Consider the following 17,949-nt stretch of genomic DNA (forward strand, 5'->3'; position numbering starts at 1 on the left):
TAACCGACTGAGCCACTCAGGCGCCCCCCTTGTTGATTTTTTGATTAGATGATTTGTCCATTGCTGTGAGTGGGGTGTTGAAGTCTCCTACTATTATGGTATTATGATCAATGAGTTTATGTTTGTGATTAATATATTTGGGTGCTGCCACATTTGGCGCATAAATGTTTACAATTGTTAGGTCTTCTTGGTGGATAGACCCCTTGATTATGATATAATGCCCTTCTGCATCTCTTGATACAGTCTTTATTTTAAAGTCTAGATTGTCTGATATAAGTATGGCTACTCCAGCTTTTGTTTGACGACCATTAGCATGATAGATGGTTTTCCATCCCCTTACTTTCAATCTGAAGGTGTCTTTAGGTCTAAAGTGGGTCGCTTGTAAACAGCATATAGATGGATCTTATTTTCTTATTCATTCTGTTACCCTATGTCTTTTGATTGGTGCATTGAGTCCATTGATGTTTAGAGTGAGTACTGAAAGGTATGAATTTATTGCCATTATGATGCTTGTAGAGTTGGAGTTTCTGGTGGTGTTCTCTGGTCCTTTCTAATCTTTGTTGCTTTTGGTCTTGTCTTTCTTTCTTTCTTTCTTTCTTTCTTTCTTTCTTTCTTTCTTTCTTTCTTTCTTTCCTTTTTTCTCTCTTTCTATTTTCATCTATTCTCCCCTCAGAGAGTCCCCCTTAAAATTTCTTGTAGGGCTGGTTTAGTGGTCACAAACTCCTTTAATTTTTGTTTGTCTGGGGAACTTTTTATCTCTCCTTCTACTTTGAATGACAGCCTTGCTGGATAAAGAATTCTTGGCTGCATATTTTTCTGATTCAGCACATTGAATATATCCTGCCACTCCCTTCTGGCCTGCCAAATTTCTGTGGATAGGTCTCTTGTGAACCTGATATGTCTTCCCTTTTAGGTTAAGGACTTTTTTTTTTTTCCTTTGCTGCCTTCATGATTCTCTCCTGCCTGAGTATTTTGTGAATTTGACTATGATATGCCTTGTTGATCGTCAGTTTATGTTGAATCTAATGGGAGTCCTCTGTGCTTCCTGGATTTTGATGTCTGTGTCTTTCCCCAGGTTAGGAAAGTTTTCCACTATGATTTGCTTCCATAACCCTTCTAAGCCTATTTCTCTCTCTTCCTCTTCTGGGACCCTTATGATTCTCATGTTGTTCCTTTTTAATGAGTTACTGATTTTTCTAATTTTTTTTGTTTATTTGTTTTTGAGAAAGAGACATGGAGCGCGAGCAGGGGAGGGACAGAGAGAGAGAGGGAGACACAGAATTCGAAGCAGGCTCCAGGCTCTGAGCTGTCAGCACAGAGCCTGGTGCGGGGCTCCAGCTCACCAACTGCGAGATCATGACCTGAGCCGAAGTTGGACACTTAACCAACTGAGGCACCCAGGTGCCCCTGATTTCTCTAATTCTTTTTTTTTTTAATTTTTTTTAACGTTTATTTATTTTTGAGACAGAGAGACAGAGCATGAACAGCAGAGGGGCAGAGAGAGAGGGAGACACAGAATCTGAAACAGGCTTCAGGCTCTGAGCTGTCAGCACAGAGCCTGCTGCGGGGCTCGAACTCACGGAGCGTGAGATCATGACCTGAGCTGAAGTCGGATGCTTAACCGACCGAGCCACCCAGGCGCCCCTGATTTCTCTAATTCTTAAATTGTGCTCTTTTGCCTTAATCTCCCTCTTTTTTTCTGCTTTGTTATTCCCCATAAGTTTGTCCACTATATTGCTGATTCTCTGTTCTACCTCATCCATCCTTGCCACTGTGGCATCCATTCGTGATCGCAGCTCAGTTATAGCATTTTTTATTTTATCCTGACTAGTTTTTACTTCTTTTATCTCTGCAGAAAGGGATTCTAACCTTTTTTGACTCCAGCTAGTATTATTATCGTGATTCTAAATTCTGGTTCAGACATCTTGCTTGTATCTGGGTTGGTCAAGTCCCTGGCTATCGTTTCTTCCTGCTCTTTCTTTTGGGGTGAGTTCCTTTGTTTCATCATTTTGAAGGGAGAAAAGGAATTAATGAGGCAGAAAAAATTAAAATTAAAAAAATAAAATTAAAAAAATTAAAATTTAAAAAATATTAAAATTAAAAAATTAAAAATACACACACACACAAAATCAAATAAATGATGCTAGATCCTAGGTGTGTTTTGGTCTGAGTGTTGAAAGTGGCTTGATTGGGGCGCCTGGGTGGCTCGGTCAGTTGGGCGTCCGACTTTGGCTCAGGTCATGATCTCGCGGTCCGTGAGTTCGAGCCCCACGTCGGGTTCTGTGCTGACAGCTCAGAGCCTGGATCCTGTTTCAGATTCTGTGTCTCCCTCTCTCTCTGACCTTCCCCCATTCATGCTCTGTCTCTCTCTGTCTCAAAAATGAATAAACGTTAAAAAAAATTAAAAAAAAAAGTGGCTTGATTAGAGAAAAAAGGGGAAAGAAGAAAAAAAAGAGGAAATCGTTTGAAAATTTGAAAGAATGAATACACTGAAGTAGACTAAAATGAAATGATGGAAGTAAACTAGAATTTGAAAAAACTTACGCAAAGGTAAAAAATATAGTAGAAAAAAATTAAAGAAAAATATTTTTAATAAAAATTAAAAATAAAGATGAATCTTTTCTCTTTCTGTATTCAAGAAAAAGAAATGAAAAAGAGAAAAATGAAAGTAAAAAAAAAGGAAATCGTTTGCAAATTTGAAAAAATGAATACACTGAAGTAGAGGAAAATAAAATGATGGAAGTAAAATAGAATTTCAAAAAAATTTACACAAAAGTAAAAAATATGGTAAAAAAATTAAAAAAATATTTTTAATAAAAATTGAAAATAAAAATGAATTTTTTCTTTCTGTATTCAAGAAAAAGAAAAGAAATGAAAAAGAGAAAAAAAAGAAAAAAAAAGGGAAAGAAAATTGAATAGATGGACCTACTGACAGACTAAATACGGCTGAAATTACTTCGTTTCCCCCTAGAAGTCAGACTATGAAGTGGTTTATAGTCCATAAACTAAGCAGGCAGTGAGACTTTTGTTCTTGAAGAGCGAGGTTGGCCCAGTTGGGTGGCGTTTAGTGTAACGGCTCCGTTCTCCACTAGATGGTGCTGCTAGCCTCCTGGGGTAGATTATTGTGGTGCTCATAGGTGTGTATGTGCATGTGCGGGAGCGGTGAAAATGGCGTCACCCAGGTACCCGGTCTCTAGTATCAGAACTCTGTTCTCCCCGATCAGCAACCGTGCACCCGTCCTTTGTCTTCAGCTTTCGTCCGTGACCAAACCCCAGGTAGTATCTCTCTCCTGAGTTTTGTCTCAGATGGGGTTGTTTTTCCTGACCCCTTACTTCTGAAGGACCGCGGCTTTGACCCGTTCTGCCTCTCTGTGGAGGGTCTCACTGAGCAATGGCTGGGTGCCAGCTGCACCCAGGAAAGTTCATGGGATAGTGTAGCAGCAGTGTCAGGGATTATGGAAAATCACAACACACATCTGGCACCAGGCTTCACACTTAACGACCTTGTTCCAGCACCAGTGAATGTGGCCGTTCTCTGGGGTCTGCTGGGATCAGGTGGCTTCAACAGTCTCTACCAAACGTCCTTTCAGCAGTGGAACTGCTTCTCCCCATGTGGCTTGAGAACCTCCCGGGCCCCAGTCTGCTCCTGAGGATTCGCCCTTCCCACCAGAGCACTGCCAGGTATTGTACTGAGGAATTTCAGACTCTGTGCTCCCCTTTTTTACAGTCTTAATGGAATTTAAACCCACTCCTTTCTCCTTTCTCCCTTTTTAGTTCAGCTCCTGTGGCTGTTTCTAATTTTCCACTTTCTCTCTAGCTGCTTTTCGGGAGGGGGGCTTTTCTGTATTCTCCCCCCGACACCGTCCTCTCTCTGCATGCAAAAACACTTCCCTGCCCTCCGTGGCTCCTCTCTCCCCAAGTTCACCTCTCTGTGCAGTGTACCTGCTGAATTCTATGGTTCAGGTTGTGCAGATTGTTGTGTTAATCAGATCAGTTTTCTAGGTGTGCAGGATGGTTTAGTGTTGGTCTGGCTGTATTTCTTGGATGTGAGACACACAAAAAACTTCCATGCTGTTCCGCCATCTTGGCTCCTCCCACTTCCACCCAGTTTTAATCCCTTGATGATCACATGACACATAATTGGCACTATCTCCCTTATCCTGACCTTCCATTTATTTTCTCTTACTAACATATGACTTCTTTCAGTGACCATGTTAGTGTCAGCCTGGATATCACAATTCTCTGTTCCTCTCAGGCTCTGGGTTTCTGATAAAATGCCACTCACTCACTCACTTTATCATTCAAAAATGTTTGATGGGCACTTACCAGGTGCCAGACCCTGATGAGTGTGCCATCTCATCATCGCAGTGCAAACAGCACAGTGTAAATAGCACAGTGCTGTAATGGACAGATGCAGAGACACTGTGGGTGGTAAGAGAAGCTGTCCAGGCCATCCTGGGAAGGCAGCGACAGCTTCATTCTGTCTGAGATCAGAAGGATATGTTATATTTTGTCACTGGACAAATTGAGACAGGTCCTTCTCAGCAGAAGTAGCAACATATCTAAAAAGGGCAAGAGAAAGGCTGCGTGATTGGGGAAACTACAAGTCCCTCAGTATTACTGAGGCATAATGTTAATGAAACAAGGGCAGGAATGGTGGAAGATGAGGCCAGCTAGATAGGAGCCAGTTTAGGGATGGCTTGTCTTCTGTAGAAGTGTGGAGTTTGTCCTATAGGTCAGCGGTTACAATATGGTGGTAAAAAACACATTAACATAAAACTTACCATCTCCACTATTTCTGAGTATGCAGAACACTGGTGTTAACCTTATGCACATTACTGTGCAATAAAAATGTTTATTTATTTTGAGAGAGAGAGAGAGAGAGAGAGAGAGAGCAAGTGGAGGGGAGAGGGGCAGAGAGAATCCCAAGCAGGATCTGCATTGTTACCCTAAAGACCTGATGCAGGGCTCGAACTCACAAACCATCAGATCATGACCTGAGCTGAAATCAAGAGTCTGACACTTAACTGACTGAGCCACCCAGGCGCCCCACTAGGATTTTTTCATCTTGTAAAACAGAAACTCTGTACCCATTGGACAACAGCTGCCCTTTTCTCCTTCCCACAATTTTTGGGAAATCACCGTTCTAGTTGTTTCTTTTTTATTATTTATTTGTTTATTTATTGAGACAGTGCACACAAGTGGAGAGGGACAGAGGGAGAGAGACAGAAAAAATCTTAAGAAGGCTGCATGCCGGGGCGCTTACGTGGCACAGTTGGTTGAGCATCCAACTTCAGCTCAGGTCATGATCTCACAGTTTGTGAGTTCGAGCCCCACATTGGGCTCTGTGCTGACAGCTCAGAGTTTGGAGCCTGCTTCAGTTTCTGTGTCTCCCTCTCTCTGCTCCTCCCCTGCTTGCTCTGTGTCTCTCGAAAATAAATAAACCTTAAAAAAAAAATAAGGCTCCATGCTGAGCGGGGCTTGGTCCCATGATCCTGGGATCATGACCTGAGCCAAAATCAAGAGTTGGATACTCAACAGACTGAACCATTCAGGTGCCCTACGTTCTATTTGTTTCTAAGAGTTTGACTACTTTAGATACTTCATATTAGTGGAGTATTTGTCTTTTTAAGACCGATTACTTAGTTTAGTGTCCTCAAGTTTAATCCACGTTGTAACATATGACAGGATTTCCTTCCTTTTTAGGGTTAAATGATATTCCATTGTATGTATGTATCACATTTTTTTTAACTTAAAATTTTTTTTAATATTTATTTTATTTTTGAGAGAGAGAGAGAGTGTGAGTGGGGGAGGTGCAGAGAGGGAGGGAGACACAGGATCTGAAGCAGGCTCCACACTCTGAGCTTTCAGCATGGAGCCCCACGTGGGGCTCAAACTCACAGACCGTGAGATCATGACTCGAGCCGAAGTTGGTGCTCAACTGACTGAACCACTCCGGCACTCCTTCCTTTCTTTTTTTTTAAGTTTTGTTTATTTATTTTGAGAGAGACAGAGAGAGTATGAGTGGGGGAGAGGCAGAGAGAGAGGGAGACAGAGGATCTGAAGCAGGCTCTATGCTGACAGCAGAGAGCCCTATGTGGAACTTGAATTCATGAACCGTGAGATCATGACCTGATCTGAAGTCTGACGCTTAACCTACTGAGCCACCCAGGTGCCCCATAACTTGTATCTTTCATTTAAAATTATGTTTGTGGGATTTGTTCATGAGTCATTGTTTCTGTTGTATGAATACATCATAATTTATATATCCATTTTACAGGTGATGGACACCTTTTTTTTCTAGTTTTTGATTATTAGGGATAATGCCAGTGAAAGCATTCTTAAACACATTTCCAGTGCACATTTGCATGAATTTCTTTATGGCTGTAACTAGGAATGTAATCATTAGGTCAAAGCATATGCATTCCTTTAACTCTGATAGGAAATGCCAAACTGTTTCCAGAATCATTTTGCAAATTTGTGCTCTCATCAGCAACTTACAAGACTCCTTTTTGCTCCATATTTGCACTAGCATATAGTATTTTCAGATTTTTTTTAAAGTTTATTTTTATTTATTTTGAGAGAGTGGTAAAGAGCAAGCGGGGAAAGGAGCAGACAGAGAAGGAGACAGAATCCCAAGCAGGTTCTGCACTGTCAGCGCAGAGCCCGATGCAGGGCTTGAACTCGTGAACTGTGAGATCATGACCTGAACCGAAGTCAAGAATCAGCCACCTAGGCACCCCTCAGATATTTTTATTTTAGAGAGAGAGAGAGAGAGAGAGAGAGAGAGAGAGAGAGCAAGAGCGTGTGGGCCAGCGGGGGAGGGGCAGAAGGAGGTGGGGATAGAGAGAATTGTAAGCAGGCTTCATGTTCAATGTAGAGCCTGACTTGGGGTCCATCCCATGACCCTGGAATCATGATCTGAGCCAAAATCAAGAGTAGGAAAAATCAACCAAAATCAACCAACTGAGCCATCCAGGCACTCCTTCAGATATTTTTTAAATAAATTTTTTTTTGAAGAATTACACATATCAAAGTATACAAATCTTGTGCTGGAAGTCCTTGCTAGATTAATTTGGCAAGAGAAAGACACAAAAGGCATCCAAATTAGAAAGGAAGAAGCAGAATTGATATTTGCAGGTGATATGACCTTATATGTAGAAAACCCTAAAGTCTCAACCAAAACTCTATTGGAACTAATCAAGGAATTCAGTAAATTTGTAGGATATAAAATCAACATACATAAATCAGTTACATTTCTAAATACTAACAATAAAATACCTGAAAAAGAAATGAGGAAAGCTATTCTATTCACCAGGAGATCATGGTGCTGTGAATCTGGGTGTTTTCTAACAGTATGATAAGGAAGACTTGCTCGCCCCTCCTGTCAAAGAAAGAATAGTTTTGGCAGGGGAGAAGTGGGGGGAAAAAAAAGCAATTTGCATTTTTCATTTGTATTGTGAAATGTGAAAATAAAATTGTCAACTGTTTTAGTTAACAACAACAACAACAACAACAACAACAACATACTCCTAGGGCACCTGAGTGACTCACTTGGTTAAGTGTCCTACTCTTGATTTCAGCTCGGGTCATGATCTCATGCGGTTCATGGGACTGAGCCCTGCGTCGGGCTCTGGGCTGACAGCGTGGAGCCTGTTTGGGATTCTCTCTCTCTCTCTCTCTCTCTCTCTGCTCCCTGCCCCCAAAATAAATCAATAAACTTAATACACACACACACACACACACACACACACACACACACACACATATATACTCCCGATAAACTATCATAAAGTGGCACACTCATGAAACTATAGCCTAGATCAGAAAATAGACTATTGCCAGCACCCCAGAAGCTCCTCTCTGCCCTTGCCAGTCAATCTCTTTCTTTTCCCTAAATGTAACCTCTATCCTGACTTTCATCACCATAGATTAATTTTGCCTATTTATTTTTAAACTTTATACATTTAGAATCAATCAGTATGTATTTTTTTGTGCGTGGCTTCTTTTATTCAACATTGTTTTTATTTATTTTTAATTTTTTTTTAATGTTTACTTATTTTTTTTTTTCAACGTTTATTTATTTTTGCGACAGAGAGAGACAGAGCATGAACGGGGGAGGGGCAGAGAGAGAGGGAGACACAGAATTGGAAGCAGGCTCCAGGCTCCGAGCTGTCAGCGCGGAGCCCGATGCGGGGCTCGAACTCACAGACTGTGAGGTCATGACCTGAGCTGAAGTCGGACGCTTAACCGACTGAGCCACCCAGGCGCCCCAACATTGTTTTTATTTTTTATTACTTTTTTCAACATCATGTTTTTGAAGACTCATCTTTGTGGGTTGTTTGGAATGGTTTTTCTTTCATTCTCATTGATGATTCATGTTCTATTATGATTATTCTACAATTTATATGCCCATTTTACTGGATATTGGAATTTCCAGAGTTTTTGCTATTGGCAATAGAGCTGCTGTGAACACCATGTATCAGTATCTTATTGCAGTTTTTATCTTTTTTTGTCTTTAGCCTTCTCTGAAGACTAATACTGTTGCAAAATTTTTTACATACTTATGGGCCATTTTGGTATTATTTTGCAAAATGTGTGAGATTTTGCTCATTTAAAATATTACATTGCTGAGGAGTGCCAGGGTGGCTCAGTCAGTGGAGCGTGTGACTCTCGATCTCGGGGTTGTGAATTTTGAGCCCTGTGTTGGGTGTAAACATCACTTAAAAATAAAATCTTAAAAAAATTACATTGCCTGTATTTATCTCAGTGATTTGTGGAAGTTGTGTGGCTTTATATATCCTGGATGTAAGTCCTTTGTCAAATATATGCCTTGCAAAGGTTTTCTCCCACTTTACGGTTTGCCTTTTCACTCTCTCATCTTTTCATAAACAAAAATGCTTTTTAAAGATATTTTTCTTATGATTAGTGTTTTTTTGTGCCTTATTTAAGAAAATTCTTACCCACCTGGAGGTCATGAAGATAGTCTTCTATATTAACTTCTGAAGTTTTCTTTGGGAGGATATTTTATTTTTATTTTTATTTAGTTTTTATTTTTAAAAGAGATTTTATTCATTTATTTATTTTAAGAAGTCTCCACACCCAGCCTGGGGCTCAGACTCACAACCCAAAGATCAAGAGTTGTGTGCTCTATGGACTGAGCCAGCCAGGCACCCCCTCTGGGGGAAGATTTAAAATCAGATTCTATCTCTTCAACAGACATTGGGCTAGTCATATTTTCAAAGTTTCTTGTGTCAGTTTCGATGAGTTATGTTTTTCTAAGAATCCATGAATTTTCTAATCTAGAATTTCAAATTAGTTATCATCAAGTTTTATTATGTACAATTATAATATCATTTAAAAATATGTTTATTGTCTGCAAAATGTGGAGTGATGCCAAACTTAGGAGATAGGAAGAAACTGAAACAGCATTAGGGTGGGAAAGTCAGGGTAAGGCAGTAGGGGCATAGCAAGGATTCAGAAACCAGGCCACGGTATTCCAAAAGAGTGCCCAGAATCTGCTAGGGAAGGTGGACAGATGACGACACATGTAAGAAATAGGCAGAGGTCTTACCCTTCAGGGACTCTGAGCATACCAGGGCTCAGGAAAAAGGTCTGCTCAGCCCAAGTTGAGTTGGGATGGGGAGTAACTTCTTTCTTCCTTCTCTCTCTCTCTCTTTTTCTTTTGAGCCCCCAGCAGGAAAATGAAATGCCCCTTAAGCATTTTCTCCTGGGCAGAGTAGCTAGGGGTGGGGTGGGGGTGGGAATGTGAGGCCTGGACATTTTTTAGTGTGAAATTTTAGTGCTGGTCCTGGTGGGGACTGGGGAAGTCCTAAATATGTAATGATTTGCATTTAACAAATTGCAGGGTGGGAGTGACCATCTTTCTCCAGACTGCTTCTTGAATTGGGGGAAATCCTGGGAGTAACAAAATGAAATGAAAACCAGATAAGGATGTTGGTTTTCTTGAGTTCATCACTTTCTCATCACGAGTCTCATCAAGATCATGGCAAGTTCTCACTTGCATGGTGGCATTCTTTTCTCTATCCTGTCCATCACTTTTCAGAAAGCTGATAAATGAAGTCACATTTTTTTCCCCCAAAGGAAACATAAAAAAGTCTTGAGGGTGTAACCCTAAGCCTGTGCTCCTCATCTACTCTTTCTTCAAAGGTCACTGCCTAAGGAGCTTTACAAAGATGGGTCCCTTGGCTCACTCTTGGACCTGAGGCTTACGGAAGCTTCCCTCTGGGCTTCTTCTCCCATTGAATTCCTTTGCTTTTCCTGTCAGATTGTCTCAGTATTAGCTAGACACAATTCAGGAGAACTTGGTCCTAGGAACATCCCAGCCCTGGGCTCTGAGAGAGTTTTCAGGGAGGGTCTTGTGTGGTGAATGGGCTCCCTGCTATCTCACAGAGCAAATGAAGAACTGAGAGTGAGGGTGTTTAACTCAGAACACAGTGGAATTGCCTGGGTTGGGATGGGGCAGGTGTGTGTGGCAGCTGACTGGAAGCATTATATGGACTGTCATATGGTTTGTGTTTTGTTTGGACCTATGCTTTCATATGTATGGTGGAAAAGGGAAGAGGTTGAATTCCATGTACTTTCTGTCCAGGTTGTTGTCTGAGTAGCCAGATGGGGGAGGTTGGGATGCAGGCTGGTGAGGAAGGAGGTGGCTACGCGAACTGAAGCTCTCTTGCTGCTGAAATGGTTGCGTCTTGGAGAGTACTGGCCTGGCAGTTGGGACACCAAGGTTCCCATCTGGGGACAGCTCTCTGAATGGCCCCATGTAGTTACTTCCCTTTCTGTGCCTCAGTTTCTTCATATTTCAAAGGAGGAAGTTGTTATACATCAATGGGTTTCAAAATTATTAATTTTATAATGCCAGGTATGTCTTTTATCAAAGAAAATTTTATACCTATGCCTGTACCTGAAAGAGCTAGAGATAGGCTCTTCTGATTGAATCAGAAGTGAGGGACTGGGACCTGAGATTATTTCATTCATTACCATTCTCTTCCTGTTTAAAAGCCATGGAACAAGATGATAAATTACACAACCTTCTGTTCTAGTGCCACTAGAATGTATGTTTAGGACTAATGAGTGAAGGAACTGAAACCTTGACAATTTTGAGTCTTTCTATCCATGATCATGGAATACCTCTTCATTTATTTAGTTTTTCTGTGACATCACTCATCAGAGTTTTGTTGTTTTCCTTATATAGATCTTGCACACATTTTGTTAAGTTTATACTTAAGTATTCCATTTTTTTGGTGCCAACAATGTAAATAATATTGTGTTTTTAATTTTGAATTCCACTTGTTCATTGCTAGTATATAGAAAAGTGATTGATTTGTGTTTATTAATCTTGTACCCTGCAACCTTGTTGTAATGGCTTATTAGTTCCGGCTGTGTTTTTGTCAGTTCCTTTAGATTTTCTGCATAGATAATTATCTCCTCTGTAAATATAGACTTTATTCTTTCTTCCCAATCCATTTACCTCCTTCCCACCCTTTCTTATTTCATTAGCTAGAACTTCGAGTATGATGTTGAAAAGAAGTGGTGAGAGGGGACATCCTTGCCTTGTAGCTGATCTTAATTGGAAACTTTCTTGTTTTTCACCACTAAGTATGATAATAGCTGCAGGTTTTTTGTAGATATTCTTTATCAAGTTGAAGAAGTTCCCCTGTATATCTAGTTTAAGGTAAGTTTTTATCATAATTTGGTGTTAGATTTTGTCAGATGTTTTTCTATATCTATTGATATGGTCACGTGAGTTTTATTTTTCAGCTTGTTGATGTGATGGATTACATTAATCGACTTTCAAATGTTGAACCAGCCTTGAACACCTGAGGTGAACCCCACTCATTTGGGGTGTATAATTCTTTTTTTTTTTTTTAAAAATTTTTTTTTTCAACGTTTATTTATTTTTGGGACAGAGAGAGACAGAGCATGAACAGGGGAGGGGCAGAGAGAGAGGGAGACACAGAACCGGAAACAGGCTCCAGGCTCTGAGCCATCAGCCCAGAGCCCGACGCGGGGCTCGAACTCACGGACCGCGAGATCGTGACCTGGCTGAAGTCGGACGCTTAACCGACTGCGCCACCCAGGCGCCCCTGGGGTGTATAATTCTTTAAAAAACATTATTGGATCTGATTTGATCATGTTTTATTGAGGATTTTTGCATCTATGTTCATGAGAGTTAATTGGTCTGTAGTTTCTTTTCTTGTAATGTCTTTGTCTGGTTTTGGTATTTAGGTATAGCTGGCTCCAAAGAATGAGTTAGGAAGTAATCCCTGTACTTCTATCTTCTGAAAGAGATTGCAGAGAATTGGCATAATTTCTTCCTTAAATGCTTGGTAGAATTTACTAGTGAATCCATCTGGGCCTGGTGCTTTCTGTTTCAGAAGGCTATTAATTTATTGGTGATCTCTTTACTAGATATAGACCCATTCAGATTGTCTATTTCTTCTTGGGTGGGGTTTGGCATATTATGTCTTTCAAAAATTGTTCCCTTTCATCTAGGTTGTCAAATTTGTGGGCACAGCGTTATTCAAAGAATTCCTTGATTATTGTTTTAATGTCCATGCGATTTGTAGTGATGTCCCTCTTTTATTTCTGGTTTTCATGACCTATGTCCTCTCTCTCTTTTTTTCTTAGTTAGCTAGAGTTTAATTGATTTTATTAATCTTTTCAAAGAGTCAGACTTTGGTTTAATTGATTTTCTGTATTGATTTCCTGTTTTCAATTTCATTGATTTTTGCTCTAATTCTTATTATTTCTTTTCTTCTGTTTACTTTGCATTAATTTGGTTGATTTTAGAGATTTCTTCTTTTCTAATAATATAGGCATTGACTGCTATAAATTTCCTGTAAGCATTGCTTTTGCTACATCTCACTAATTAAAAAAAATTTTTAATGTTTATTTATTTTTGAAGAAAGAGAGACAGAGCGTGAGTGGGGAAGGCAGAGAGAGAGGGAGACACAGAATTGGAAGCAGGCTCCAGGCTCTGAGCTGTCAGCACAGAGCCTGACATGGGGCTCGAACTCACAAACTGCGAGATCATAACCTGAGCCGAAGTCGGACACCTAACTGACTGAGCCACCCAGACACCCCAACATCTCACTAATTTTAGATAAGTCATGTTTTCATTTAGTTCAAAATATTTAAAAATTTTTTTTGAGATTTCTTTTTTGACTATATGCTCTTTAGAAGTTTTTTTTTTTTAAATGTTTATTTTTGAGAGAGACAGAGTGAGTGGAAGAGGGGCAGAGAGAGAAGGAGACACAAAATCTGAAGCAGGCTCAAGGTTCTGAGCTGTCAGCACAGAGCCGATGTGGGATTCGAATCCCTGAACTGTGAGATTATGACCTGGGCTGAAGTCGGCTGCTTAACTGACAGAGCCACCCAGGTGCTCCAGAAGTTTAATCTCCATGTACTTTATGATTTTCTAGTTATCTTTGTGTTATTGATTTTTAGTTAAATTCCATTGTGGTGCAAGAGCAAACATTGTATGATTCCCATGATTTTATTTTTTTTTAAAAGGGTATGTATATTAAGAAATTTTTTTATGTTTATTTATTTTTAAAGGAGAGAAAGACACAGTGTGAGTGGGGGAGGGGCAGAGAGAGAGAGGGAGATACAATCCAAAGCAGGGTCCAGGCTCCAAGCTGTCAGCACAGAGCCTGACTCAGAGCTCGAACTCGCAAGCCATGAGATCATGACCTGAGCTGAGGTCAGATGCCCAACCGACTGAGTCACCCAGGTGCCCCAGGATATGTATATTTTAAAAGTTTGTTTATTTTGAGAGAGAAAGCGAGCATGCATGTGGAGGAGAGGGGCAGAGAGAGAGAGTGAGAGAGAGAATCCCAAGCAGGATCTGCAATGTCAGGGAAGAGCCCAATTATGTGAGATCATGACCAGAGCTGAAATTGAGAGTCAGACACTTTACTGACTGAGCCACTCAGGCGCCCTGATTTCCGTTCTTTTAAATTTGTTAAGGTGTGTTTTATGGCCCAGAATGTGGTTTATCTTGGTGAATGTTCCATGTGATCATGAGAAGAATACATATTCTGCTGCTGTTGGATAAAAGAGTCTAGAGATGTCCCTTGTATCAAGTTGATTGATGGTATTGTTGAGTTCAACTATGTCCTTACTGATTTTCTACCCCTGGATCTGTCCACCTCTGAGACAGAGGTGTTGGAAGTCTCCAGTTATGATAGTGGATTCATCTGTTTCTTTTTTCAGTTCTATAGTTTTTGCTTCAAATAGTGTGATGCTCCTGTGGTTAAGCACATGCATCTTTAGAATTGTTATATCTTCATGGAGAATTAGCCCCTTTATCATTATGTAGTGCCCTTCTTTATCCCTGATAACTTTCCATGCTTTGAAGTCTGGTCTGGTGAAATATAGCTATCCCTGCTTTCTTAAAAAAAATTTTTTTAATGCTTATTTACTTTTGAGAGACGGTGAGAGCCATGGAGAGGCAGAGAAAGAGAGGGAGACACAGAATCCAAAATAGACTCCAGGCTCCGAGCTGTCAGCACAGAGCCCAATGTGGGGCTCAAACCCATGAGCTGTGAGATCATGACCTGAGCTAATCCACCAACTGAGCCACCCAGGCGCCTTTCCCTGCTTTCTTTTGATTAGTGTTACCATAGTATATTATTTTTCTCTATCCATTTACTTTTAATCTATATGTGCTTTTAAGTGTAAAATGGGTTTGTAAACAACATATAGTTGAGTCTTCTTTTTTGATAGACTCTGACAATTTCTGTATTTTAATTTTTTTTTTTAACGTTTATTTATTTTTGAGACAGAGAGAGACAGAGCATGAATGGGGGAGGGTCAGAGAGAGAGGGAGACACAGAATCTGAAACAGGCTCCAGGCTCTGAGCAGTCAGCACAGAGCCTGACGCGGGGCTTGAACTCACGGCCTGTGAGATCATGACCTGAGCCGAAGTCGGACGCCTAACCGACTGAGCCACCCAGGCGCCCCAATTTCTGTATTTTAATTGGTGCATTTTGACCACTGACATTCAAAATGATTATTGACCTACCATATTTGTTACTGTTTTCTTTCTTTCTTCTTTGCTTTTTGTAGTGGTTGACGTACAGTTTGCAATATATTTACAACCAATCCCAAGTCCTCTTGCAAATAATACCGTACCATTTCACAGGTAGTGTGCCTCCCTTATAATAACAAAATAATCCTAATTCCTCCCTCCCATCCCTGTATCATTACTGTCATTCCTTTCGCTTATGTATAAACTTACATTCCATAATATATATATATATATATATATATATATATATATAATATTCTATTATGTCCACTTACACATGTCATATATATATGACATACATATATAACATTTATGTATTAAGTATATATATATATAGGATCTCACTACAGACACCATGGACATTGCAAGGATAATCAAGGAACACTATAAACAGTTCTTTGCCCACAAACTTGATAATCTAGATGAAATGGGCCTATTTGAAAGATACCACTTGCCAGCCTGCATGGTTTCTGAGGAGAAGTTGGATGTAATTCTCATCTTTGTTCCTCTATAGGTTAGGTGTTTCTTTCCTCTGGATTTTTTAGGGATTTTTCCCCTTTATCTTTGATTTTCTGTAGTTTGAAGATGAGATGCTTTGGTGTAGTTTTTTGGGGCAGTTATCCTGCTCCGTGTTCTCTGAGCTTCCTGGACCTTTGGTTTGGTGACATGAAATTTGTGGGAAATTCTCAGTCATTATTATTTCAAATATGTCTTCTGTTCCTTTCTCTTTTTTCCTTTTCTGGCATTCTCATTATGCATGTTACATATTTTGTAGTTGTCTCACAGTCCTTGGATGTTCTGTTTGTTTGTTTTTTTTTTTCAGTCTTTGTTCTCTTTGTTTTTCAGTTCTGGATGTTTCTGTTGAGATACGCTTAAGCACTGAGATTCTTTCCCCAGTTTCAATCTACGAATAAAACTCATCCAGTTTCAATTTACAAATAAGCTCATCAAAGACATTCTTCATTTCTGAAAAGCATTTTTGATCTCTAGCCTTTCTTTTTGGTTCTTTCTTGGCATTTTCACCTCTCTGCTTACATTGCCCATCTGTTCTTGTGCCCTGCCTTCTTCTCCATAGAGCTCTTGGCATATTAACCATAGTTGTTTAAATTCTTGCTCTGATAATTCCAATATCCCTGCCATATATGGCTTTGATGCTTGCTCTCTCTCTTAAAATTTTATTTTTTGCTTTTTGGTATGCCTTGTCATTTTTCTCTTTTTTTTTTTTTTAATTTTTGGGACAGAGAGAGACAGAGCATGAACGGGGGAGGGGCAGAGAGAGAGGGAGACACAGAATCGGAAACAGGCTCCAGGCTCTGAGCCATCAGCCCAGAGCCCGACGCGGGGCTCAAACCCACGGACCGTGAGATCGTGACCTGGCTGAAGTCGGAGGCTTAACCGACTGCGCCACCCAGGCGCCCCTCATTTTTCTCTTAATAACTAGACATGATGGTAAAAGGAACTGCTATAAATAGGCCTTTAATTATGTGGCAGTAAGATGTGGGGAGAGGGGAAGCATTCTGTAGTCCTTTGATTCCGTCTCAGTCTTTTAGTGAGACTGTGCCTCTGGACTGTGAATTTCACGTGTCTCCCTGGGGGGGACAGGATAGCTAGGGGGGCTGGAGTTGGGTATTTCCTTTCTCAGTTAGGTCTGACAGTACCCCAGCAGGTTAGGCTTAGGAGAAACTGGTTTCTCCTGAGGGCAAGGCTTTTTAAGAAGAACAGAGTCTTCTGTTTTCTTTCAGAATGGCTCATTTTCCTTCTTTCCCTGCCAGGAGCACGAGGGGATTTTCCTCCAGTATTTACTGTGAAAATCTGATTGAGCACTAGGAGGTAAATCTCACCAAAGTGTGGGGTCCCTCTGTGGCCAGGTCGTCCTGCAGTTTTTTAACTCTCAGCCTTGTCCACACTGAGCCTCCAGCAGTCTGTCAATTACAGCTCAGGTTTTTCTGCACCAGCACTGGTTCCCGCAGTGGTTCTTGCTCCGGGAATCTCGACTCCATTGAGCTGTGGCTCCCTGTATTTGCCTGTCAGTTTTTCCAAATGATAGGGGTAGTGGTTTGCCCTCTCCCCCCCACCTCTTATGACCCCAAGAAGGGTTTGCTGATTGTTTAGTCTGTCAGCTTTTTACTTGTTGTTTGGATGGTCTGTCAACTTCCAAGCTCCTTACATTCTTAACTTTAGGTGCTAGCTGATTGTGTCAAGTTGGATTGGATGTTGCCAGATAAGTGCCTTTAGACCTGGGGTTTTGTGGCCTCATATTGAAATCATGTCTAATTTGATCACTTTCATATTATCAAAAACAGTTTTGTATTTTCTAAGATTTTATGATGCTTTTTCAGGTTACTTGTTTTTAATTTGGGGACTTCCTTTTCTTTTTCTTTTTGTGTTGCTATTTATTTATTTATTTATTTATAAAATTTAAAACCAAATTAGTTAACATAGAGTGTAATAATGATTTCAGGAATCAAATTTAGTGATTCATCACTTACATACAACACCTAGCGCTCATCCCAATAAGTGCCCTCCTTCATGCCCATTGCCCATTTTAGCCATCCCTGTACCCAACACCCCCCAGCAACTCTCAGCTTGCTCTCTGTATTTAAGAGTCTCTTATGATTTGTCTCCCTCTCTGTTTTTATCTTATTTTTCTTTCCCTTCCCCTATGTTCATCTATTTTATTCTTAAATTCCACAAAGGACTGAAATCATATGATATTTGTCCTTCTCCAACTGACTTATTTTGCTTAGCATAATACTCTCTAATTCCATCCCTGTAGTGGCAAATGGCAAGATTTCATTCTTTTTGATAACCAATATTCCATTGTATATATATACCACATCTTCTTGATCTATTCATCAGTTGATGGACATTTGGGTTATTTCCATACTTT

Source organism: Lynx rufus, unplaced genomic scaffold (genome assembly GCF_022079265.1).
Source record: "Lynx rufus isolate CCGP_SWC_20201006 ecotype Redwood Valley unplaced genomic scaffold, mLynRuf1.p SCAF_13, whole genome shotgun sequence".
Classification (NCBI taxonomy): Eukaryota; Metazoa; Chordata; class Mammalia; order Carnivora; family Felidae; genus Lynx; species Lynx rufus.